General features: G+C 49.1%; 1 long non-coding RNA gene across 2 annotated transcripts; it reads left to right on the forward strand.

Annotated features, from left to right (window-relative positions):
- The first annotated feature begins 612 nt into the window (after positions 1-612).
- On the forward strand, positions 613-25,875 carry LOC131897821 (uncharacterized). 2 transcript variants are annotated; one of them, XR_009375808.1, is made up of 4 exons: positions 613-1,540; positions 18,643-18,728; positions 19,476-19,561; positions 25,081-25,875. It is a non-coding gene; the product is annotated as an uncharacterized LOC131897821 (long non-coding RNA). The 2 variants fall into 2 exon arrangements; XR_009375807.1 differs by lacking the exon at positions 613-1,540 and adding an exon at positions 13,097-17,772.
- Positions 25,876-27,289: the final 1,414 nt, after the last annotated feature.

The raw sequence follows: 27,289 nt of genomic DNA on the forward strand, positions 1-27,289 counted from the left end.
CCTCCTGATAATCCTTTCATGATTAAGGTGACTTCACCAGGGACCTCCCTGGGTCTTAAGTCAGGGTTGCCTCAAAGCTCCAGTTCTGCAGCCTGGCCAAGTCCTCGGTGAGCCTCTGCACAGCCCTGGATGCTGCTCTCCCATTCCCTTTCGCTTCTTGGGGCTGCCACCTTCCTTTCGCTGGGACCCAGGAGGGACAGTCCTCATTGTCCTCTTGGCTGAGTTAGGGGTCTCACAGGAGACGACACATCGGTGGATGTCTCCCGGGCCCCGAGGGGACTTTTCAAACCGTTGGAATGGTGTGAACCCGGTGCTGTTTCTATGGCTTTGTCCCAGAGGCGACGCCCTCCCTTTCTCCACCTGGGATGTCTGTGTGTCCGGTGGAGTGTCCATGAAGGAGGCACAGTTAGTTCTCGCAACCAGTCCACACAGGATAATCACAGTCAGCCGGCTGACCCAGTTACCCCTAACCGCCAACCCCCAATGGCACCTCCTGAGTCCCACAGGGGGGTGCGGTGGGGGAGGGGGTTGCTTCCTCCTCTGAGGCTCCTCAGCAGGGTGGGTGTCCACTGTGACAAAGCGGTTCAGTGGTCCTGCCTGTGCCCATGTTTCTGTTCTGTCCCCTGTGGTCTTAGGGACAGGAGATCAAGAGCTGGGTTACCAGGATGAAATATGAAATGCCCTTCAGGCTTCCAAGCAGAACAGGTGTAGCGCTGGGTGCCTTTTGTGATGTCACAAATTGTCCCTGAGTGCGGTGGCTTGGAACAGCATGCTTTGACTGTCTCCCACGGGAATCTGAGGTGGCTTCCGAGGGCCTTGCCCTGGGTCCTTCCTCAGGCCAAGCTCGGCCCAAGCTTGTTTGCTCAGGACGAGGCTGGACCTGCCTGGCACAGCCTCCTCCGGGGTCAGAAGGTTCACCGGAGGGGGTCTGCTTCTGAGCTCTTGAGTGGGCTGTTGACGGGACTGGTGTCCTCAGAAGCTGTTGGCCCGAGGGCCTCCGACGCTCCTGCCTGGTGTCTGAAGACTGCCCTCCGTGCTGAGCCACAGGGCGTGAGGACACCATTTCTGGCCTTCATCAAAGTGAGCAGCGATAGATCCCGTGAGAGTTGGCCAGACGGCTCTCTCCCCTTAGCAGCCCACACTGGAGAATCTGGGTGACATCTGAACACAGGGCTCTCGGGGGTCACCGCACGCGTCACCCAACACAACCCGTAAGCCCGGTGTCCTGAGGAGGGGCCGAGCAGCCGGCCACTGGTTTCTCTAAGTCCGGGCCTCTGTAGAGAAGTCACTGGGAGATAACGTTTACAGAAAGGCGTGCTGAGTCCTGGGCTTGGGCTCTCCACCCTCCGGGAAACGGAATCTAATGAGAAATGGACAGCATGAAAAAGAAGTCGTCAAGATGTAGTCTAGGCTGCGGGTGAGACTGATTCCACAGGCGCTGGGAGATGGAAACAGAAGGGAAGGAACTGAGACATGGAGATGCAGGATCACGTTCCGCGTCCGTTCTCAAGAAGACTGATCCCTGAGGTGTTCCCCCACGGTGAGCCCAACAAGGGTCCTGCTGCCCCCTCCAACAAATTTCCCCTTGGGTAGCCATTGTATCCAGAGGGTGGGCACCATGGAGGGGAGCAGCCACTCAGAGGGGAGACAGGGCAGTCGCTCCCCACACAGAGACACCTTCCTGGGTCTCTGTAGGCCAAGCCAGCAGCCCGACACGCCACGGGGAGCTCGCGTTCAGCGTTGCTCTCCCATCCTCTGGAGATAAATTCCCAGCCAGGAAGCCAGCTGAGAAAAAGCACAATGAAGCAAATAGAAGCAAAGACTAGTATAATAACCACAGGCAGAGAGCGAACTCTGTGGTCTGCCTCCTGTCTGCCGGGCTCTCCCCCGCCTCAGAACGCTGGCTGTTCTGTCATTCACCAAGTCAATGTGCACAAAATGTCTTACTACGTGAATTCATGTCATAAAAATGGGCACTTTGATTTTCAGTGCTAGAGCCCAGGGTTTCACGCACACCGGGCAAGTGCTCTGCCAGTGAGCCACACCCCTGGGCCTGGGCAGGAGAGAGTTACTGAGCACCACCAGCGCCTCAAGCCACAGGGCAGGTGCTGGTGCGATAAAAGGAAGCCAACAACGGTCTTGTTTTCTTAGAGTCTGGAAGAGCAGGCAGATGTCGCCACGTGGCCCCACCACACGTGGAAACTGGAGCGGAGGAAGCGGTTTCTCCTTAGACAAGCTTTGGTCAGGTTCAGCTGAGTCCTCGAGGAGACTTTGGACTTCAGGGTTCAACCTTGGCCATGGTTCTGTCGTTGCCTGGCCTGCGTCACTCACTGCTAGCATCTTTCCTGTTAAGTCAGTTTACGAAGAAACTCCCACACTTGATAGGGCAGTTGATCAAGTCTTTACTCCCTGCCACCGGTCTCTGATTACTGTGGGCCTGTCTTCAGCAAAATTCTTGTTTGGTGGTGGTGTATTTTGGATCCTACATGAGTGCTCCCCATAGCCCGTGTGTTAGAGGCTTGGGCCCTAGGGTGGCATTACTCAGAGGTATCAGGACCTTCAAGAGGATGGGGTCTAGTGGGAAGAAGTCTTTAGGTCATGGGAAGTTGTCCTCAAGGGAGGCTGTGGGAGGCCGCGGGAGGCCGCGGGAGGCCGCGGGAGGCCGCGGGAGGCCGCGGGAGGCCGCGGGAGGCCGTGGGAGGCCGTGGGAGGCCGTGGGAGGCTGCGGGAGGCCGCTCTCTTCCTTTCCGCCTGCTGGACGTGACGTAAGTGGTTTTACCCTGCTGTATGTTCCCACCTTGAGTGTTCCCTCACCTGGGTCCCCAAAGAGTCATACATCGAAACCTCTAAAACTTTGAGACAAAATATCCTTCCTGTTTATAAGTTGGCCATCTCAGGTAGTTTATGAGAGTAACAGAAAGTGACTAATCTGGTTAGCAAGAAGCTTCATAGCTCTTCTTAGTAATGTTCAATCCCAAGGCTCTTTTACCGTGATTATTGATCAGAAAACCCCACACTTGTGCTGGATAATCTTGATTGTCAACTTGACACACTTGAGAAGCGGGAACTTCAACTGAAGACTTGCCTCTATCAAGAGGGAGGAGGCCCAGCCCACTGTGGGTGCCACCCCTAGTCACGTGGGCCTGGCTTGCCTCACAACATCTATCGCAATAGTCTTGAACAAAGTCTTCCTCACTACTTTAACAGGTGTCAAAGCGATTTTCATGGTGACTGCTATGAAAGGAAAACTGTTGATTTCCTGGAAGCAAATGAACAGACACTCTGACAGTGTCCAGAGGCCAAGAAAGGCTAGTGCGGGAGTTTGGTGGGTTTTGTCCCTGTTAAGGCTCATGTTGTGATTCAGTTGTCAGTGTGGCCACATTAGGAGGTGTGTCACAACGGGACCCACCCTTGTGAAAGTGGGCTGTGTAAAGTAGCCTCCTCTGTGCCTTCATCGATACCCACGATACCCACGTGACACTCCTGCCCATCATCTCATCACGTGATAGATGCCATCTTCTTTGTTGTGATGTAGCAGGAGGCCCTCATCAGATGAGGCTGCCCCACTTTGAACTGGAGCTGAACAACCCTCTTTCCTTTATAAATAACCTTATTTCAGGTGTTGTGTTATAGCAACAGAGAGAACCTAGGGTAGCTTCTTAAGACAATGATGCTGGAGGTGAGCTCTAACTTATTAAGGCAAGACAGAAGTTACCCAAAGCTTAGAGAGAAAGCAAAAGGATGGTGGCTGACTTTTCAGTGCCGTACACCAGGGCACCATCCAAGAAGTCCATGCAAGGGCAACCCAATTCTCTATTGAGTCTGGCCTACTATTCACTGTCAACTAGGCATACAGCTGTGTGACATTAGATGTTAATTCACAGAATACTGCTAAATTACAAATTATGATTATTGCTATTTTTATGTATTAGAGGGGCAAAAATGTCTGTTCAGTAGAAAAGATAACCTATTAGGCTGTTGAGAAGGCTCAGTGGTTAAGAGCACTGGCTGTTCTTGCGGAGGACCTGGGTCCAGTTCCCAGCACCCATATGGCGGTTCACAACTCTCTGTAACTCCAGTTCCAGGGGATCTGATGCCCCCTTCTGGCCTTTGCAGACACTGCATGCATGTGTGGTGCACATATATACATGCAGGCAAAACATTTATACACATTAAAAAAGAAACAAACAAAAAACTAAGAATGAAAAGAAAACCTAAAAGGCTAACTTGTTTGCATCCAGCTTAGCAAATATTTCAAGATTCTTTCCTGAGAATGCACATAAGCGCCGATTCCACACAAGCTCTCTGAGCCTGTGTTTCTGTCTTCTGGCTCCAGCGTGGAGTTTTGTTTGTTTGTTTGTTTGTTTTTGTTGTTGTTTTGTTTTTAACTCTTAGCTCTTTGGGGTCACCCAGCTTCCAAATAAATACATGGAGGCTTATTCTTACTTACGAATGCCTGGCCTAGCTTGGATTGTTTCCAGCCAGCTTTTCTAGCTTAAATTAATCTGTTTCTCTTCTATGTTTTGTCCCTGGGCTTTTTACCTTTCTATATGTCTTTATTCTATACATTTTTCTTCCCTTCTTACTCTGTGGCTGACTGTGTGGCTGGGTGGCTGGCCCCTGGTGTCTTCCTCTCTTCTTTTCCTCCTCTCTTCATTCTCTCTGCCTGGCAGTCCCGCCTATTTCTCTCTCTCCTGCCTTGCTATTGGCCGTTCAGCTCTTTATTAGACCAATCAAGTGTTTTAGGCAGGCGCAGGAACACAGCTTCACAGAGTTAAACAAATGCAACATAAAAGAATACAACCCATCTTTGCATCATTAAACAAATGTTCCACAGCGTAAACGAATGTAACACATCTTCAACTAATATTCCACAACAGCAGCATCAGGCAGGGAGGCAAGTCCTTTACAGGCACTCAGAGAGTCATGTTTTCATCCTTTAACATCTACACTAAGACAGGTAGGGGGGAGAACACCGAACAAGCGTTACCAGCACCTATCCACTACGCACACAGGATCTCGACTTTTGAGGGCTCTGAGGATACCTAGGAATGTGGTACTTGTGTTTGTAGAGCGGCTGAACACATGGGTGAAAAGTAACAGCCACTTTTTTGATGGCTTAGGAGAGCATCATTGGCAGAGTCATATGGCTGCCGGCCCAGCAGCAGCTGGGGACCCAGCAGCAGCAGCAGCAGCAGCAGCAGCAGCGGGGGACCATTGCTGTGTGTCGTAGTTAATTTAGACTGTCATTTTGATTGGACTGAGAGTCGCCTAGGAGACCGGTAGAGTACACCCGTGGGCAATCCGTTGAGGATGTGTCTTGAGACAATTGGACGGCAAAGGCTCTGACTAATGAACACGCTGATCCATTGATGGATTCAAAATTTGAATAGATGGTTGGAAGGTGTTGCAACTTCCTGCCTGGTTAGAGGAAGTGGGTCACTGGAGGATGGTCTTAGGGGCTACATCTTGCCTTGGTCCCTTTTGGTGACTTCCCTGTGCATCCCATCCACCATAACATTGAGCTGTTCTGCCCTTGCCGGCCCCCCCCCCCGCCCCCGCCCCCCCCCCCCCCCCCCGCCCCCGCCCCCACCCCCCCCTGCCCCGCCATGACGGAGTAACACCTGTGAAACATGAATCCAATAAGCCTTCCTGTAAGTTACTTCCTCAAGTATTTTGGTCACCGAGGTGCCAGAGTAATCAATTGTGTGTCCATCATCAAACACACCTTGTGCATCTAAACTGAATCCTCCTGCCTCTGTCCCCTTTCTGTGCCTTGCTGGGTTTTGTTCGTGAGACATCCTTCTCTTAATAACATTGTCTGTGAGTTGTTCTCTCTCCCCTTCCTTGACCAGTCAGCTCCGAGGCCCTGGCGGTACCTCCCAGGCCCTGGCGGTACCTCCCAGGCCCTGGCGGTACCTCCCAGGCCCTGGCGGTACCTCCCAGGCCCTGGCGGGACCTCCCAGGCCCTGGCGGGACCTCCCAGGCCCTGGCGGGACCTCCCTCAGCTGGTCCCTGGGAATTCCCCTTTCTTCTCTGTCACCACAGCCAGGATCTCCCCCAGTCGCTGGGATCCATGAGGACCCGTCATAAGATCCCCATGAATCTCCCATTTCCAAGCACTTTCCTCTCCATCCTATTTCACAAACTATTACCAAGCTAATCTTCTGGATAAAAATGATGATTCCACCTGTCACCTATTCAGAGCCCTCGGACACATTTGCAGCTGTGACGTGGACTCACTTCCTGGTTTCTATAATCGTGGTATGGGAAAAGCCAAGAGCCGGCTCCTTTTGTTTTCTCGGAACGTTCAGAGAAATCTCTCCCCGTGCAGTCCCCCACCCTACCAGGGAGGGCTTCTCAGCATAGCTTGCCGAGCCCTGAGACCCACCGGTAAATGGATTGGACCAGGAATAGACACTTGATTCATGGGCAGCTAGCGCAGGCGGTGCCCACGCAGAACAGCAAGTGCTGGCCGGTGGCCACTGAATCAATTTGAACCTCTCCTGGGAGTCTCATTCCTGAAGGGAGCAGCAGAGGAGAGTCAGCGAGGGGCTGAGGATGAGTCACCCAGTGCAGAGCACTGGAGTGACAGCCATAAGGATAACGATGGCGCTGTGAGACGCGGTGTCCTGAATGATCTCATGGGGCACTGACTGTGCCTTTTATTTCTCTATTCTGATGTTTTGACATCTGTGTGTGTATGGGGGGAGGCGGTGGTGGCGGGGGGCTTGCCGACTCTGGAGGGAAAAGTCCTAGGATTAGTAATCAATTGCTTTCTCCACTCCCATCCTAGCATGTCTTTCGGAGGCAAATCAACCAAAGGTCCCACCCCAACCTTCTCCTTTGTTGAGCTCTTATTCTCAAGGGTACCCGCCTTTCTTGATCACCTCTGATCTAGGTGCCAAGCTAGAAGCTGTCCCTAGATCCCAGAGTTACGAAGCACACATTTTAGTCTATGCTGAACCTGCTGATTCTGCTGCCCTCTGCTGCTGACCAGGTTCAACCCTGTGCTCACCCCTCACCCCCCAAGCCCCCCACGTCCGTCCTGTACCCCTTCATCCCCCACCTGCGGTTGCATAGTATGCTCCTTCTGCTTGGAACCTGAATGAACTATCATGCCAATGGCAGCTACTTCCTGATCCGTTGGCTTTCTTATGCCTCGGTTCTAAAACACTCAGATTCTACAGGACATGCCCATGTCTGTGGAGTCTGGCTGTGTGGTTGTCCCCACTCTTCAGGTGGCTTGTTTTTCTCCTTCTGATCGGCTCTTCCAGCTGCCTCGCCCCTTTTTCCTTGAGGTCCCCAAGGCTGCGAGCGTGTACTGGCTGTCTTCATAAATAGCCTCACATTCTTGTCCCCAGTGCCTGACCAATGTGAGGCCACCTTTCAGACCAACTCCTGCCCTCCTCGTGGCTAGAACTACTCTCTTTCTTCGGCTTTGCTGTGATGGCTTCTGTGCCCTCAGGTATCCTTCTCTCCATACGAGCATCACCATTCCCTGGTCTGTGTTCCAGAACTCTCTCTCCTCAAGACTTTCCGTAGTCTCAGTTCAGGGGACAGATGTTAGCTATTTTGCTCGATGAGAGGATGCATTGATATCTAAGCAATTGACATCTTCCTTCCCATCGAGCTGGGGTATAAAATCCCAGATAGACCAACAATTACTACCTATCCAGCCAGAGGGGAAGCCTGGTCTTATCTCCATTCTGAACATCAGGAAGGCCAGCCCCAAACTTTCTTCAGTGGAGAGAGCCTCCTTCATTTCCTGATGGTTCACACTTGGGTAAAATTTCAGTTTCTTCATTTTATGGTTAGGCCTGGAAGGGAAGGCCAAGTGCAGAGGAAGGAATAGGGGTGGGGTGGGGTGGGGTGGGGTGGGGGGAGCCGGAGGGGGTGGCCCACCAGTGGGATTTGAGAACTGTCTCTTAAGTGGAGGCTGGTGGCGGGGGGGGGGGGGGGGGGGGGGGGGGACGACGACACACGACTGGAGCAGAATGCCAGACAATCAAACATGTCCCTCACAGTTTGAGGCTGGCTCTGATCTGTTTGTAATAAAAACATTTGGCTTGTCTTCCACAGGAGCCTGGAGCCGACCATGATGTAAACAGTGAGGGATTTGGGGCCACATTCCTGATAGTCCCCCTTGGGGACTTCTTGACAAGGGGGTGGAGCTGAGTAGTTCCTGGAATCATCTATCACCCCAGACATCACATTTAGAGTTTGAACTATGCAAATAATTCAGACATTACAATGCAAGCCCTAAATAGACCTTAAACCCACACACAACTTACTTGTGTCCAGATCCGTGGACTGTGTCCCTTTAAATGTCCTTTCCATTCCTGGTTGTGCTGTAATCAGCAGATGGCCCTACCTTCCCCCCACTCCCCCCTCCTCCCTTAAAACAGACCCTTCTAATAGCTAACATCCTGCAGTGACCAAAGCCATTAGAAGGATTAGACCATTACTGTTCTGTCCAGCACACACATAATGCTCCAGGGACTGCCTTTCTTCCTCTTCGTTTGATGTTTTCTTGTGGATGAAATCAGGGCCCAATGGTGGGTTGAAAAATCAAAAAATGAGGAGAGCAGAAGGTGATAGTCATTCTTTCTAAGGACACCTCCCAAACAGCTTTCCTATTTGAGATTCCTTTGTTAAGGGGACAGCAGATGCCAGCCTTGTGGATAAAGCAGGCAGAGAACGCACGCGGACAGGTTACAGACCTCTGTTCCTCGTGACCATAATACTGAATGCTCATCCTTTCCCAACCACGCCAGCGAATCTGTTCTCTGCCTGCTCGCCCGATGTTGTTTGTGCTGGAAAGAACCCGGGCCCAGCCCAGAGCCACGTTGCAGGGCTCGGGACTGCTCTGAAACACTGCCACCAAGTGGCGTGATGAGGTACGACAGTTACGCAGCCCCGGGCTGCAGAAGTTCAGATGGCACAAAGACAGTAGCCAGCTTGGAAATGGCTAAATAGTGCAGGCCATAGGGAAAAAGGGGCGGTGGGGGGCGGAGAGCTGGAGCGTGAAGAGAGGAATTAAAAGCAATGAATTGGTTAGATGTGAGCAGTTTTCTCTGGGAGCCAGAGAAGCCGGCAAGACAGCTTCTAGTCAGCCTCCATTTGGATGGCTCAGCCTGGCTTGCGCCTGGATCCTTAAGGATCCCGGGGCTCTGTTGAGCTTGAGAAGTCACTGTGCCCCCATTTCCTTGCTTTGTGGGCTGAGTCAGACCGCTGAGTCTCCCTTCATTGAAACACTGTGTGAATTTGTTGTTGAGAAATGCAGTACAGATTGCATACAGTTGGCAGTCCTTAAGTCATTTGTGTGGCTTCGAGTTGCTGTAAGCGGAGACTTGAACACGTCCGTCTCGCCTGTCTTCAGCATCCTGTGGCTCAAGACTCCTCGGAAAAGTGTAGAAGAGAGTCTTCCAGGATGTGGTAACTCAGAACCTGCTGGTCAGAGCCAGCTCCCAGAGATCTGGAAGCTTCTATACTTTAGCACATGGGGAGGTGCAGCAGTCGGGGTACTGAGAGGGAACAGCTCAGAAGTGAAGCTGGTCTCTGAACTCTAAGTGAAATCAGAACCTTAATGGGTTAGCAATTGAGCAGGCCACTCTTTTCTGTAAGATTCACATTTTCAAAGGAAATTTTCTGTTAGGAGGCTCCAGAGAAATCAGAAATGTAAGAATCTGGGCAAATAGGAAAATTCCCAGATCCCACGGCCTTATCTGATGATTCTTACCCGTTGTTACTCACGGGCACTTCTTGGGGAAAATCATATGTGACGGCTGTTTTAAACACTAGTCTGGAAGAAGATGTGGGATCAGGCTCTGTTTGAAGAAATCCAGGTTGCATTTCCTCCTTCATTTAGGGTTTGATGGCCCCGCTTATCTAAAGTGTTCACGTTGTGAACAGTGGCGGGGCTGGGGATTTAAATTCTGTCTTGATGGAATTCGAACCAAAACATGCTGCCCAGTGCCACTTTATAAGCCAAGCATCATCAAGCTAGCTGCAGATTCCTTGAGGGGTCCTTGCCCGCTGTTCAACATAAATCAGTAAAATGACGGGCAATTGACTTTGGAGACAGCTCTCACATGGCTGAGTGGCTGGAGCTGCTGGAAGCAGATGAGGCCATTTTCCTGTAAACGTGCTTGTGATTAGCAGCAGAGTAAACAGTGGGTTGGGCTGTATCTTCCAGACTCCTGCCTACCCTGGATCTCTCATTAGGCGGAAATCAACGCGGCCGTCAGCGCAGGGAAGTTGTCAATTGGAAGACCTAAGTTTGTGTTTCAACACCTGGTGAGTACTTCTGGCTCCCCCGTGAAGGAAAACGAGAAAGAGACTTGGTTTGACTGTGTTTTCATGGAGAGATAAAACAGGAGTGTGGCCGTCAGAACTTTCAGAGCAAAAGCTGGTCATCTGTGCTATGATGCCATTTTTACAACAGTTGGCAGGACTCAGAGTTCACCTTAATGGAAAGGGGCGTGTTTGAGAGATTGACACCTGACAGTGTCCCATGATGTTACAACTTTTATACCTAAAGACACCAGGAGGGTCACATGGACGGTTATACTGATGCACAGAGCATGCGGGCGCCGTCTAAGGAGGCCTGCAGACCCGCTCCAGGGTGGCCTCCCGAGCCACACAGCCCTGGGTTGTTATGTCAACGGATTGTTATCTTCACCACAAGTTGAGGTTTCCATGGAGAACATTAAGTGTGCTAAAACAAGTAAGTGTGCAGACTGTAAGTATCCAGCCTGTTTGTGACCTGGAATTTGAACTGAAACATGCCCAGTGCCACCTTCTAAGCTGGGAATCATCAAGCTAGCTACAAATACCTCAAGGGGTCGCTTCATTTGGACCCCTTCAAACTCATTCTGGCAAGAGAGAGAGAGAGAGAGAGAGAGAGAGAGAGAGAGAGAGAGAGAGAGAGAGAGGAGAGAGATTCTAAGAGTGCGTAGACTTCCTTAGTAGGCAAAGCCTTAATAAGGAAGTATAAAATCTCCCGACTCCCCAAACCTAGCTGTTTTCTTTTATCCCAACTTGAAACCTCTCATGCTACTTAAACCATTTAAGAAAGTTTAATCAATAGGAAGGAATCAATGAAAATGGAAATGGAATGGCTCACACCTCAGGGATGCCCAGAAGTCACATGGGAATGCCATACTCGGCTGGCATTTGCCGGGAGGAACGGCCGGGTGGCTGTCTCGGGGTCCCATTCCTCAGAGGTAGTTGTGTTGTAGGAATGAGTTGGCGGTCATGGTCCAGGGCAGGTCCCATTTGCTTTGAACTGGTGTTCCCTTTTAAAAGTGGGTTGCCTCTACTCCCTGGGGTCCTGCCCTGGGGAAGGCTAACTTCAGGGAGATCAGTCCCATCCTGCCTGATGAGCGGGAATCCTGAAACCACTTTCTTCCTGTGAGTCTTTGCACACCTTCATGAACCATCTGAATCAGAGTGTCTCTGTTTCCAAGTTCGGGATTAAAATTGGGCTTTCTCTACAGTGTGGTGGCAAGGGTTGAATGGAGCCTTCTAGGTTCAGTGCTTGGCTCCAGACCAGCTGATGGGGTGGGCAGGAAGGCTGGGTCCGTGCTCATGGCCAGGACGGAAGAGTGCAGAACCATCTTGGGTGACTCTGGATGACAGAGCCTAAGGCCCGCCAGGTGTCTGCCTTTCCGTTTGGGCACTTGGGACCAGCCCTGCCTCCCTGGAGCAACAGTGAGTGAGTTAGGCACCACTGTGGGGGGTGGGTGGGGGTGGGGGTGATCCAGGAGCCTGAGTGGGCGTGTCCCACGGGCATGAGAACGCCCATGGGGATGTGTGGAGGGAACCTGCCTGCGTCAAAGGCGTCTGGGACCAGGAGACGGCGTCAGACACGGTAATTCCTTCCTGCCTGCTGGGAGGCTCTCGATGGTTATGTCCAAACATGCTTCCCTCTCTTCTTCCCCTTGGCTGCCTTTGAACTTTGAACCCAGAAATGCCTGCCAAACGACAGCAAAAACACACAGGGGATGACTGCTTTTGTGGGACCGGGTCCCCGTGGCCCGCCTTGATTCCTGGGTCCACGTGGCCCGCCTTGATTCCTGGGTCCACGTGGCCCGCCTTGATTCCTGGGTCCCCGTGGCCCGCCTTGATTCCTGGGTCCACGTGGCCCGCCTTGATTCCTGGGTCCACGTGGCCCGCCTGATTCCTGGGTCCACGTGGCCCGCCTGATTCCTGGGTCCACGTGGCCCGCCTGATTCCTGGGTCCACGTACAGCTGCTCCTGACGCACAGTGGCTCTCAGTCCCAATGAGGAAGTAGAATAACGTGTGCAATATGCTGTTTTGGCAGAAAGCTATGAGTTTTCGCCTGGGATGTCTGTCACCGGAGCCCATCCAATTAACTCACTTGTCGGGAAATCAGAATAAATATCTTCGAGGAAGCAGCCGAGCCTTCGCACAGCCTTTACTTCCTGTTTGTTTTCGAGGTCAGGCAAGTCTGCAGTTGCCTGGCCAGAGAAGGAGAGAACACAAGACTTAGTTCTGGCTTTGCCCTTGTGGGCAAGAAAAGGGCTCCCATGCATTTTGGACCAGGGGATTCTGGCAAGCTTCCTTTTTAGGAGGAAGTGTGGAGACACCCTGGCAGAGTCTTCCTAGCTGTGACTTGTGCTGGCAATGAGTCAGGAACAAGGCCTGGAGGAGTTGGTACCCTCCTTGACAGAGAATGTGCCAGGTTGGCAGTGCTGACTGGCACATTGAGTGGTGACATAACCTCAAGGGTACCAACTATGCTGGGAACCTCAGCATCTGTGGAACTCCCTGTGAGAGATGCCATCCCACTGTACTGTATGGAATCTGCATGTGTGGGTTCTCAGGGCCAGCACCCATTTCAGCCCTGGGCAAGGGCCTTTGAGTACCGTTAATAGCACATAATGCTTGCAGAAGAATTCTGTGGGTAAAGCTATGGGCACTCCCTGGACCTGTATGCCTTTTTACTTTGCTCTTCGTCCTGTGGCTCTCAGAATTTGGATCCTTGTCACAGTGAGATGAAACCCAAAGCCCTTTTCACAGGCAGCCTGCCTTCTCCAGTTCTGCAGGAGGGATCGACAGCTAGAGAGTGTTTTCAGCTGTCCTTGAGCAGGGGCATCTTCTGCACACCTTTCACAGGCCCAGAGTGCTTCTCACACACCCTCCACAGAATCTCAAAGGCCCTGCCTCCCTTTTCCAGGACGCACCCCCGGACCTTGCAGGGGTGTTTCTTCAACAGTGATGGGAGAGCCCCACCCAAGGCAAAGGCACAGTTGGACCTGGGCTCTCTGCAGTAAAGCACCTCAAATAATGATGCCTGGGAGCAGAGACGGCCATGCCCGCTGTCTGTTGTTCCTCGCTCATGGCAGCAGGAGTCAAAGGCGCTTTCTTCAAGGACTGCACATTAAGTTTGTCTTTGTGCTTCTAGCTGCTTCCATTTCAAAGGCTCTGCCAGGGAATCTAGGGAGTCATTCCTGGACCCGGCAGGCGTCTCCATGGTGACAGCTGAGCAGGCCTGAGGGGGAGAGGCACTCACAGCACTTTCCCACAAGTCCCCTTTTCTGATTTTTTTCCCTCCTATTTTTTCCAATAGTTACTAAGGCTGAAAATTTAGCTTAAAAAATAGGGTAAAATGGGAACTCCCTAAACTATTTTATAAAAAACCCATTGTATATAAATACATTGTCATTACCCACCTCAGTGGAGTATAATATAGCCTGAGAAGTACAATCTTTTTTTCTCTCTGTCCCTTACCACTGTCTGAAGAAGGGATGGAGTCTACTTTTCCTGTTTCCATCTGTGTACAGGCTCTAGTGAACTGCCACAGCCTGCTTGCAGATGTCTGCATCCTTTACCCCCACCACAGTGGATGGAAAACCTGTCCAATCAACCACTGCATCGGTGGCAGAGGTTGACAGTCACTGGATTGGCGGCAGAGGTTGACCAGGAGTTGTAAACATCCTGCTGTTGCTTGCCAGACCCACCAGAACTGGTGTGTTCTTACAATGCTCCCGTTGTTCACGTGCATAGAACAGTCCACCTGCTGTGTGCTGGGAGAGTTGTCGTTGGTTGATGTCACTGTGCAAACACTGGACAGGGTACTTACACAACATGGGAGTCTGTAGGCCAGTCTTTTCACACGGTCTACTTCACACAATCAAGAGGCTCCTGTAGATAGTAACAGCCTAAAGGTGCCTCTGTTGAAACATGGCCCCTAGTTACAGTAAACTTTAAAGAAAAAAAGTATTATTTATGAGTAGAAGGAGTATACTCTAAAATAACCATTACATTTAATAGAACGGTGACATGAAGGGTAATGTGATTCTTTTGAGGAACCAGGGTTCCCCAGAGAGCCACACATATGTAGAAGATTCTGCAGGCTGATTGACCAAGTAAAACTTATGTGATTGTGGAAAATGGGAATGTTGCAGATGGAAAGCCAAAATTATCTGGGGCTGTTTGTTTCTCAGCTCTGTATCTACCTCAGTGTTCTTTTGATACTGGTGGGTTTCGGGGTTCTGTGATTACCTCTGAACGGCTTCCATGTGCTTGTGTCTCAGAAGGATGGATTGGATGGAGACATGGGGATGGTTGGTAGCAATTAATGGAGAGCATTCATTGGGGGAAGAATACACTTCCATGGGAGGAAGTAGGCCAGCGCTGAGGGCAAGTGTGCATGCTTAAGGGCAACCACTGTGCCAAGGGTGGGGATTTTTATGTTGCACAGTGCGGCTTTTGGCTCATTTGCATGGCACAGGATTTCTCACAAATGCAGTTACCGGCTCTGCATACTCCATGCATTTAAAATTAGCATTTTAAATCTCCACCCAGGGGGTGTGTGTTTTAGTTTTATAATGAGCTGCAGATCACCTTCACACAGTCTGGGATGCCCTCTGTGCTCCAGCCAGTTCTAGTTGTTTTGGGCGCAGTGTGTTGTGTTGGAAGAGGGAGGGTCCCAGCCCTCCTCTTGCCTGATGGATCTCTTTCCCGTGCCGACTGGGCAGCTTTTATGGCTCTCACTCTCTGACCTATTCTCTCCCATTGTTTTGACTACCAGGTGAAGGCGTTGTAAGGCACTAACCTAGCAGACCACTAGCTTCCACAAACACAGAAGCTAGGAGCATCATCATTTAGAACCTGTAGCCGAGCTTTCCCAGTTTGCTGTGACCTGCTCACCAATGTGTTCGGTGGAATGCATTGATTTAGTCTTTTGTTCTGTGACTGCAGAGTCGATGTAGTCACCTCCGTGGTGGAGTGTGTCATTGGGGGCAGCTTGAATCTGTGTTTCTGGGCCATGGTCACTCACACTGGGCTCCGAATAAACTATTACTCCCTTTGGAGTGAGAGCTGTTTTGCGATGACACACCATGTTCAAGCATCACGTGGTGTACACAGTGGATGTGTCAGCTAGCAGTCGGTATAGGAGGTGTGTTCACACCAGCATCGGCAGAAACGTGAGTGGTAGGCTGTGTTACATGCTGTGACAACTTCTGAGTGAGAATTCTTCAGCTCCATTGTCCTTGACTGAAACACCTGGCTAATTAAAAAATATATATATTTATTTTAGTTTTATGTATAAGCATCCTTGCTGGCATATATGATTGTGTGCAAAACCCAGGAAATCCAGAAGAGGGCATTGGATCCCCTGGAACTGGAGTTACAGACAGTTGTGAGGCACAGCATGGGTGCTGGAAATGGAACCTGGGACCTCAGCCAGTGCTCTTAATAGCTGAGCCATCTCTCCAGCCCCACCTGGTTAATATTTTATGCTACATAGGGCACAAATATTACCATTACTATTTTGGCCACAAGGATCTTAGCATGAATCTAAGGGATGTTTTAAATGGAACCAAATGTTAAAATTGTCACCAGTTTAATGTGAAATGATGGGCATGAGGATGTTTGTATGGTCTGTTGAGAAGATAAGTCTTGTATCTTTTATAATGGTGTATTGCTGCAATACACCCACATTAGTGGGTGGAAATTAGCTACCAGCAACATGAAAACTGGAATTCCTTTAGTCCTCTTATTCCCTCAGACTGAAGCAGGACATTTGGCCTGGAACTCTACTTCCATCTTTTTCAGAGTTCCCAGGGGTGCCTCTCAGTGTTCTAATGTACAAGGCATGCCTATTTTCCATGGTGGCTATTGTAGGGTGTGTGTGTGTGTGTGTGTGTGTGTGTGTGTGTGTGTGTGTGTGTGTGTAACATGTTTTTCTTTGCTATGTTAGTTGTGAGAGGGCAGACCCAAGGCAGGCTGCCTTGGCTTCCATTCCTACACCAGACTTTCAATTTTTCTTCACAATGATGTCTCCTTCTATCAGACTCAGCGTTACTCATCCTCTGGGCTCTAGGAACCCCAGAAAGGATAGTCCATGTCTTTGTACTTAGAAGCTTCTCCTGCACAACGGAGGCTTTTCTAATGGGTCAAGCTCATGCAAGCTTGCATCAGATCTTAGGACATGTTTTTCTTGGAGCCATAAACCCTTTGAAAGATTACTAACCCTTTCTCAGAGAACTGTGTACAATGGGGGCATTTCACAGAGAAGCTATGGGGTTATGGCCTACCAGGAAGAATCTGGCCTTTGGAGAAATTTTCTCTCTTGAACTTTCTAGCTCCAGCTGTGGATTTCGGTTTAGCCCAACTCACAAGCTGCCAGACACACCCAGCCATAGACAAGTCCCTTGTGGGTGTGGCTCAGGCCAAGCAGACGCCCTTAGAACATGCACTGTTTATTTCCCATATTCCAGAATATGCACAAGCGGGAAAGGCAAGAGTGTCTACTTAAGCCATCCCCCAAGGTCTGCATATGAAGGCCTCATTCCAAATCCAGCTAGCCAGGATTCCTGCAGCTGTGAAGGGAGAATCCCAGACAGTGTCTCTTGAAAAGACTTATAGGAGTCCCGTGTGCTTTAAAAGTCACACGTACAGGCTGGATATGGTGATACATACTTGCAATCCCAGCACTCAGGAGGCTGAGGCAGGAGGATCATGGGTTTGGTGCTAGCCTGGGCCCCACACTAAGTCTCATCGCACAAAGCAGCAGACGAGATCACACATACCCTTATACATTTCTGATTGTTGCTTTCTTGGTCACAGTCTAAGTTTTATCTAGCTTCCTCTGCCCTGTGCAACATCCTTCAGCTCCTAGATACTGTTTGTATTCATCTCTGAAGGCAGCTGTAACTAATTAACCCAAATATGGTGGCTTGAAATAACAAAATTTCATTCTCCCACAGTTCTGGAGGGCAGATGTTTGTCAGGAGAGCCATGTTCCTCCTGAGAGCTCTCAAGGGGGATATTTTCTAGTTTTGTCCGACTTCTGATAGTTCTGGAGGTTCCACGCCAATGGCTACATAACTCCACTCTCAGACTCCAACTTGACATAGTTCTTTTCTCTTCCTGTATGCCCCTCCTGTGTGTACCATTGAATTTAGTTAGGGTCTACCCAGCTAATCCAGTTCAATCTTCTTTGTTTACTTCCCCGGATTTGGAGTCGCCTAGGAGACACACCCCGGGGTGGGGGCATATTTGAGAATGTTTCCAGGGAGGCTGAACTGAGGGAAAACAAACCCTCAAATGTGGGTGGCGTCATTCCATGGGCTGGGGTTAAGGGCTAGCCAGGAAGAGGAAATGGGGAAAGTGAGTTGGGCACCAGCCTTCTCTCTCTGCTCCCTGATTGCAGGGATAATGTGGCCTGCTGCCTCCTGCTCCCACTGCTACAGCCGGAACTGTTCTCGCTGCCATGATGGGTCACCCCTCAAACTGTAAGCCAAAACAAACCCGTCACGGCTTAAGTTGCTTCTTTGTCACAGTGATGAGAAAAGTAACTAACGCACCAGGGTACCTCATCCAAAGCTGTATAACTTGTGTAGATCTAAAACGCGCCTCCTTTCCAAGTGAAGCTGAATTCACAAAGAATTTGGGTTCGGTGTGTGGAATGTTTTTCTGAGGGCCACCGTTCAGCCCACCCTAGTGTTGTTTGTTCATAGCTCACAGGGGCTGGCACATGCTCATAGTTCATTTGTTCTGCTGGTTTGAACTTGAACTTGGACCCAGGGGCTCTATCTGCATCATTCCAGGGCTCCATGTCTTTGCGTGCCATGACTATAAAAAATAGCAGCTAAACTGATTAGTTTCTTAGCTCCCATTGGGTTCCTGTTGAAGTATTTTATACCATTGTTTCAATTCACCACATTTCAAGTATGCCAGAACTTCCTAGGCATGAGCAAATATTTTTTTTTCCAGTCTTTTTCTTCCTGTGAATTGGGTCTCCTCAGACCTAGAGGGTCTGAAAGTAAGTTAATTTGATTGAGATAACTTTTCATGTATGAATTTCATTATACTTAGGATAAAAAGATACACATTTATAGGCTATGTATGACTGTATAAATGAGTGTATATGTGATACTTTATTTCTGACAGTGACTGTGGTGGTTTGAATGATAACGGCCCCCATAGGCTCATATATTTGCATGCTTAGTCCCCATTGATGAAGTCCCCACTGTTTGGGAAGGATTAGGAGGTGTGGCTGTGGGGGAAGTGTGTCACTGGGGGTGGGCTTTGAGGTTTCAAAGAGCCCCCACCAGGCCTAATCCTGCCTATCTCTATCTCTCTACCTGCTGCCTGTGGATCAGAATGTAAAGCTCTCGGCTACTGCTCCAGCACCATGCCTGTCTGTCTGCTTCCTGCCATGAAGATAATGGACTAACCCTCTGAAACAGTAAGCCACCCCAATTATATGCTTCCTTGGTCTTGATGTCTCTTCACAGCAATATAACAGTGACTAAGACAGTGATTTCTATGTGTTAGCAATGTACTTTTTATTTCTTTAAAAACACAATGGGGTGGGGGCTGGGGAGATGGCTCTGTGTCGAGAGTGTGTGCTCTTTTGTAGAGAACTCCAGTTCAATTTCCAGCATCAACATGGCAGCTCACAACTGTCTGTAGCTCTAGTTCCAGGGGATCAGTTCCCTCTTCTGTTTTCCACAGGCCTCAGGCACGCGCGCGCGCACGCACGCACACACACACACACACACACACACACACACAGTGTACATATATACTTTGCAGGCAAAACACCCATATTAAAAAATAAATCTTCAAAAATCATATCTAGGTGTGATGTTTCTAAAAAATGAAGGACAAAATTTAAGCTTTCCTAGTAAATGTGCCAGGACAGTGGGTTTTCAACCTTCCTGATGCTACAACTCTTTAATACAGATCCTCATGTGGTGGGGACCCCCAACCATAAAATTACCTTCATTGCTACTTCATAACTGCAATTTTGCTACTGTTACAAATCATAATGTAATATTTGATATTCAGGATATCTAATATGTGACCCCTGTGAAGGGCCATTCAAACCCAGAGGGGTCGCAACCCACACGTTGAGAATGACTCACATGTTGAGAACCACGGTGCTAGGACATATTACTAGCCTTTCAACTGGAATGGTCTTATTTGACAGGGTTAAAAGCATCAGTGAGAACAAGCTTGACTCCGTGGGCAGGAACTTTGAAAAACAGCCTGTCCCTGGTGTGTGTGACATGCACGGTATGTACCTTGACGTTGAACAGCTGGCTATCTGTGATTTATGAAATGTTTGGAGACTGGAATCCCAAAACAGGAAGCATCTGAATTTTTTCTCCCTTAATCATAGTGACAATTATTTCAATTTGCTTCATCTCCACTGTTTTTATTCCAAATTCTTTTCAAAATCATGCTTCTTGGAGCAGAGCTTTATTAACAGTTTTTAATCATCATTTATCCATTTTCCAATGAGCAAGTCACAGAACAGCCAGAAAAGAGACAGAGAAAAAAGACAAATCCCCTGTCTGCAATGCTCAAAGCTTACCACATGTGACTGATCAAGAAACACTGGTCTGCCTGGCTATGCTTTAATGGAAGAGTGCGTTGTGGTCTTGAAGTTTAAGACACATTAACATCAAGCCTTTCAACTTCATGCAGTAGTAAAAGCCAGTAAGGAGGGCATCAATCGACTAAGACAGACTCTGCTATGTGAAAAAGCCTGCACTCTACCCATGGGAGGCAGAGTCTACGTCCAAGCAGAAAGCATGGTCAGAGCTGCCTCCTTGGTGTCAAGTTCCCTCTTCTGCAAGGACTGTGGGACCCCTGGACATCTGTTAGATCATGTTCAAATAGGCTAGTGCATCTGTAGAGAACTAGACAACTGGTCAACCACAGAGCTGGACACTTCCATTGTTTCAGAGTACTTCGTGTTTTACTTTGAAATTCATTGTTAACTCAGTTTTTGACTTCTTGGGCTTAGTTTGTTTGAAACTCAAAAGCAGTTGTACAACAGCAAAAGTTAGCCTTATCAGTAGGTTTGTATCACCGTGTTAGGCTTCTTTCCTTGCTGTCCACTGACTGCAAGCAGATGAGGACTGTTGATTAGAAGAAATGCCCTGTATGTCCTTAGGAAAGAAACTAGCTGGATTTTTGTTGGTGTGGTTTGTTTGGTTTTCACAAACCTAGGTCCCTGCCAAATGGGATGAGGCAGGAAGAACTGAGTCTAGACTTAGAATTCAGCTGTGATTGTGGTCATACACAGCTGCAGTCAAAAAGAGACTTTGCCTCTGTCACTCGGGCACTGTGATGTCAACTTGAAAGCCACGATTTTTTTAAAAACTGTTTTATGGGGGGGGCACCCACGTATAATGATGCATGTCAGAGGTCAGAGGATAACTTGCAGAATCACTTCTATCCTTCCACCACGTGGGTTCTGGGGATCGAATTCAGGTCGTCAGGCTTGGTGGCGAGCTGAGTCATCCCCATAATCTCTGTAGGACCTTCACTCCGCTGACGTGTTTGATCTTACCTTTCCACTTGCTGAATAGGAGGTGGCTCTCGAGAGTGGATAGTGTGCCAGGGTAGAGTTGCACCCCCTGGCACTGGTACACAGAATTCTTCTGCCCCTGGCACTACCAAGAGCTTTTCAGGCTACATGTGTGCTGGAAATGCAGGGAATGCTGGAAAAGTCTCCCTGCTAATAGTTCTGATAACTTCAGGCAGTTTTATGCTGAGACTCATCCATTCATCATGTTGGCCCAACCCACTTCAATTTGAAGCTGTTTTGGGACCCAAGGACCCTTTCCCACCTCCAAGCTCTTTTTCTGCCTGGAGTGTCCCTACTTCTTGTCCTTTCCATCTCCACCTTTAGTCACTTCAGTGACTTAACAGTCCCTCTCCTGTCACCTAAGCTCCTCCAGGGATGTAATTAGGTCCTCCCTAAGGCACTCACCTCTTTCTATCTCAATACATTTTTATGTGTAGAATCGCATTCATTAACGAAGAGGAGGGATCAGATAGAAAGCTGGACTCCACAGTCCTCTTTTTATATACACACTTCCTGGTAGCTACTCTCCTGTATCTTATTTTTAATCTGATGTCTTGTGGGCTCTTCTGAATCAATTAGCAATTATTGAGAAAATGCCCAACAGACATGCGCATAGGCCTATCCAAGAAGCCAGTTCCTCAGCTAAGGCTCCCTCTTCCCAAGTGTGTCATGTTGACAGCTGAAGCTAAGACACAGCCCTTGCACTTTAATATCTATGCACTCTACATGAGTTACCGTGTTAGCTGCTCTTATGTCAACTTGACACAAGCTAGAGTTACCTGAAGGGAGGGAACCTCAACTGAGAAAAATACCTCCATAAGATTCAGCTGTAGAGCATTTTCTTAATGAGTGACTGATGGGGAAGGACCCAGCCCATTGTGGGTGGTGCATCCCTGGACTGGTGGTCCTGGGTTCTATAAGAAAGCAGGCTGAGCGAGCCATGATGAACAAGCCAGTAGGCAGCTCCCCCGCATGGCCTCCGCATCAGCTCCTGCCTCCAGGTTCCTGCCCTGTTTGAGTTCCTGTCCTGACTTCCTTCAGTGGTGGACTACAGTGTGGATGTGTAAGGCAGATAAACCCTTTCCTCCCCAACTTGCACTTTGGTCAGGATGTTTCATCGCAGCAATAGAAACGTTAAGACAGCTACCATCTCTGTGCCTGTATACTGGAGACACTACTAGTGCCTGCTTCCTAGGTTGTTACCAGGACTGCGTTTTCCCAAAGCAGAGCCTGACGTCACTAAATACTCAGCATCTTGGCTGTTTCTCTTATCCAGTTCACCTTCTTGTTTCTTAAGGCATTAGTCACAGTTTTAAATGCATTACAGCCAAAAGAAAACCAAGGTTATCTACACGGGCAACGTCCAGCTGCTCCTCAGATATGCCAGATGACAGTCTCTGGAGAGTTGCAGCTTTGGTTCCTCTGGACACTTGATGGCACCAACGAAAGCTCCTCCCAAACAGGAGCTGGCTAGAGTGTCCCATCCTCTCAACTTGAGTCAAAAGTTCTGGGTCTCTACAAGTCTGTGTCCTCAGAATGGGACGGTGGAAATACCTGCCTCAGGAGCTGATAGGAAGAGGAAATGGGATCATCTACACAAGCCGCCAAGCACTCCAAATGCTCGCTAGCTCTCTACCTTGTTCACAGTATCTGTCCTGGTACTTAATTGGGTTGTTAAAAGAAGTGTGTTGGTTGTCCTGGAAACCACGCAGCTAGAGAGGGGAGTTCCACCCTACCAAGAATGCAAGTCCATGTCCTTTTACTTCAAACCTGGTTAAGAGAAGCATTTTTTTCTGTATGTGAACAACCAGGGCAGGACACCAGTGTCGGCAGTTGAGAGAGCAGTCAGCTCCCATGCTGAGGCATGGCTGACCACTGGTAACCGAAGCGGAGGCAGAGGAAAGCTGGAAGGATGGCTGGAAAGAGCCAGGAGGTCGCATGAGTCACCAGGGATATGGTGCGAACTCTCTGAGACCTTCTTGGGAGAAACAGAGGCTGAAGGTTCTTCTGGATGAGATCAGAGGCAGTAGGATTTTAGGACCACGGTTATTGGTTTTTATACCCTGGTCCCCTGGAGTGGCTTGCCAGACTGTAGCTGCCCGAGGAACCGGGGCTTTCACACAGTGGGGTTACTGATTATGGATCTGCATTTAACTCCTGTATCTGCACTGTTCCCAGAGTCCACGAGGCAGTGATTTCCACCCACTGATCTGGACATTCCCTGCTTATATGAAATATGTGGCCATCTTTGTTATTGTGTGTGTCTTGTGTTCAGTGGTGCTCATGGAATGGCAGCCGGTGGGTCTCAGAGAACTCTGTGGCTCCCTGGCCTCAGTTTATTTTGTGAAAACCAACTTGGATCTTAACTTTCCCTTTTATTTCCACTTGGACTCTGGGTACTAAAGTAGAAATAATGTGCTGTGACCTTTAAGCAGGGCGCCAGCTGCCTCTCCACCCTTTCCTCTGTGATTTAGAACCACACAGCCAGTTCGGTAATACTTTCTGGAATTCTAAACTCCTTCCCAGCAAGCAATGACTAATGCTGAGGCATTGCCCCAGAGGTTACTGGGCAGAGCAAATGCTCCTTGGAAGCATATCCTCCAACACCCACGTCTGTCCCCGTGGCGGATTTAGTTTTTTTTTTTTTTTTTTTTTTTAAAGTTCCAATTTTGCCCTGAATTTTCAGTTCTGCCCCAATCAGGGATGAAATAAAGATTTCAGAAATGCTGGGCTCTGTTCCATCCCGGCCCTCTGATGCTGAGGAGGGCATGGCTGTGGGTTGGGCTTGGCACAAACTCACTCTCGGCAGAAGCTGTCCATCATCGCCAGGGTTTTGCGCAGGCAGATTCAAGGGCAGCCTCGGGGGCCACGGTGGGGTCAAGGAGGTGGTAAGAGAGCTTTCCCTAGGATTCTCTGAACTTTAGAAAAAAAATTAATTTTTAAAAAATGTTTTATGTATATGGGTGTTTTGTCTGCATCTATGCCTGTTCAACACTGTGTGTCTAAGGACACCAGAAAAGGGTGCCGGGTTCCCTGGGACTGGAGCTACAGATGGTTGTGAGCCACCACGTGGGTGCTGGGAATTAAACCCAGGCCCTCTGCAAGAGCAGAGTGCTTTGAACTGCTGAGCCATCTCCCCAGCCCCCAATACCCCCTCATTCTTTTAAGCCTTTCCTCTGTGCGCTTACCACCTTACCCAGGATGCTGAGCGAGAACTCAGGCTTTGATGCTCCCACAGCTCCTGGGTTGATGGATTAGAGGAGACTGGTTCGGGCTGGATTCCCCAGCCAGAACCAAAGAAACTCAAAGTTCCGTCAATCCTTTTCCTGTGTCTCGTGACCATCCCACCTTCCAACCCAGGAGCAGCCTATTCTGTCACGGTCAAGCCCAGTGTGCCTCAGTTTCTCCTCCAAAAATGAAGAAACTTTTGACTTTTGTCCAACCCCAGCTCTGGAATGAAAACTGGACAGGGTAGGGTATAGGGACAGGGAGGTGGGGAACTGGGTGTTTGAACAAGTTTAGGGTGCAGCTGTGGGGCGGACTGGAAATACACAGAAGACGATGCTTTCTTTGCGTACACTGTAGATTACATCTGTGGATCCCCTCTGGCTCTTAGGAAAATTATAGCTGACATTATTTTACTCACAAGGTTGTGTTTGAGTGCTCTTTGATGGAATGGGCTATGCATAGCTCACACCTGTGTCTGGGGTTTGGGCTCGTTCATCTCCACAGGGCAAGCTAGGAAAACGTGGGCGTTATGCTGAACCACGGAGGGAGATGCAGGGAGAGAGCGGGGTGTATCCAAAAGGCGGTGGTGAAAGTGGGGATGGGGTGTGGGCGGCCTTGGTTTATACTTCAGTTATGTTTGTTGTTGACTTTACACCTTTCCTGGATCTGGAGTCACGGTTGCCTGGCCGGCCCTGGGTGGATCAGTGATTTTTCTGCACCCTGTGGTTGTCCCCACCATTTGTTCTTGAAAGTGGGGCGGGCAGCACAGGAACTCCCCAAGTTTAATGTCCATTTATAATTGTTTTTTGTTGCTGGAACCTTCCTTTTGGATAAAAAGATGTTGCTTTATAACTGAACAGTCCCGCCCCACAGGGGTGAACACATCCCTCTCTCTGTTTGTTTATCTTGAGAGGGGAAGGTCGTTTGCACAGGCAGCGAAACATCAAGACAAGTAAATCTTCTTATTCCTGCCTCTTCCTCCCTACAGATGGGTCTGAAATTCTTGCTCGGAGACATATGAAGTGGCTATGGTGAGAGGAAATTATATCCTTCTTTCTGTTTCTGCTCAGCGCTTTCCCCTGGGTAAGTGGACCCTTTGAAGTAGCCCTTTCCTTACCTCAGATTCTGACATGAGTAACTGATCATCTTTCAGTCTACCCAAGATAAGGAGCCGGTCTCAAAACTGTGTAACTCTCTTAAGTAAACAAGAGCCAACCCCCCGGGGCACTTCTCCAAGGAGGGAGAGAATTTCCCACATGTGTTACACATTTTATTCTTCCCTAAATGCTTTGCTCTGCATCATTGTGTTTAAATTGGATAATGTCTACATGAAAGGGATGTGTCAATTGTATCAGTAACAAAAAAGGTAAGATTTTGTAACAATTATGGATTTGATTTTTCTATACAGACATCTGAGGCTCAGCAAGAGAATTTTAACTGCCTTCAATTGCCCACTGAAGGGAAATGGAGCTCCGACTGTGGTCTGTTTTCTAATTCGGTTTGTGTTTTCTATTCTGTAACAGATGCCACCCACCTGGGGATGTCAAAAGAGAAAATCCAGGGTGCTGGACAGATGGCTCAGTGGCGGAGACCACTGGCTGCTCTTGTAGACAACCAAGGTTTCCTTCCCAGAACTCATATGGGTGCTCAAAACCATCTGTGATTCCAGCTCCAGGGCATCTGGCGCCCTCTTCTGGCCTCTATAGATACTGCAAATACATGATGCACATACATATGCTTAGGCAAACACTTGTAAACATAAAATAAAAATAAGGAAACCCAAGGCGGGTCTCAGAGGGAGAATACACATGAGAACACAACAGTCCACCCTGGAAGGTCCTGACTGGTGTCCCTTGTGGCTCTAGACTGGCCACCAAAAATGCTCCAGGCTGCTGACCAAGAGGGCAGGTTACGTTTATAACCAGAAAGAAGGAAATAAGGTGAAGAAATTGGACGAGGTGGAGATGATCTGTCTTATTTGAACTGTTTGGCTGGCTGTTGGTGAAAGGCCAAGGCTCTGTGATTTATTACAAGGTGGGTTCCACATCACCTTAGGCTGCAGTTCAGTATTTATGCAGAAACCTTTGACCAAACTTAAAAATACAACCCTGTACTGGCTGGTTTTATGTCAACTAGACATAGGCTAGAGTCATCAGAGAGGAGGGAGCCTCAACTGAGAAAATGCCTCCATAAGATCAGTCTGTAGGCAAGCCTGTTGAGCATTTTCTTAATTAGTGGTTCATGAGGGACAGCCCAGCCCGTTGTGGGTGGTGCCATCCCTGGGCAGGTGGTCCTGGGTTGTGTAAGAAAGCAGGCTGAGCAGCCACGAGGAGCAAGTCAGTAAGAGCACCCCTCCATGGCCTCTGCATCAGCTCCTGCCTCCAGGTTCCTGCCCTGCTTGAGTTCCTGTCCTGACTGACTTCCGTGAAGAACAGCTATATGGAAACATAAGCCAAACAAACCATTTCCTCCCCAAGTTGCTTTTGGTCATGGTGTTTCATTGCAGCAATTGAAACTCTAACTAAGACACACTCCCAGACAGCTTTAATCCAAACGGGTACAATGAGTATATCCACTGTAGAGACAAGAACCACCTTGGGTCCCTCAAAGCCTTCCCAGAGGCGGTCCTGAAGTAGGGCCCTTAGGACCCTCTCTTGATCTGCTTGCCTCTCCCTCATCCTGCTGTCCCCCCCCCCCAAAGCCACTTACCTTTTTCTCTTGCTTAATTGCTATTTATCAAGATTTTGGAAGATGTTGCCCAGGCTAGGGCAAGAGCCTTGTGCTATCCCATATATATGCATTTTCTTTAAAAAAAAAAATCTGGAATTAGCTCATAATCCATTTCCACTTTGGGGGGAGACCTCAGTCAGTCTTTCTGGTGGGCTGTTGCATTCAGCTCCAAGTGTGTCACGACATGGCTTAGAGCAGCCCCCCTGCAGCAGCAGCTGGAGTCACTTCCCTCCCACAGAAGCAGAGGCAGCAGGATGCAGCAAGCCTGCATTCAAAAGAAATCCTTCTGAGGTGATGGAGTGAGCAAGGAATTATTGGACAGTCAGTTCTCAGAACCAGAAGAGGTCAGGGTGACTTGGGCTGATATGTGGTTGTATGACAGACTAGCTGGCCACTCAGCTTACTCAGAGGTTGGTTGCAAATTCCTGAGTGAGGTTTTAAGTTGGTGTGCTGAGTTTGATTGCGGT

This window comes from Peromyscus eremicus, chromosome 23, assembly GCF_949786415.1.
Source record: "Peromyscus eremicus chromosome 23, PerEre_H2_v1, whole genome shotgun sequence".
Taxonomy (NCBI): Eukaryota; Metazoa; Chordata; class Mammalia; order Rodentia; family Cricetidae; genus Peromyscus; species Peromyscus eremicus.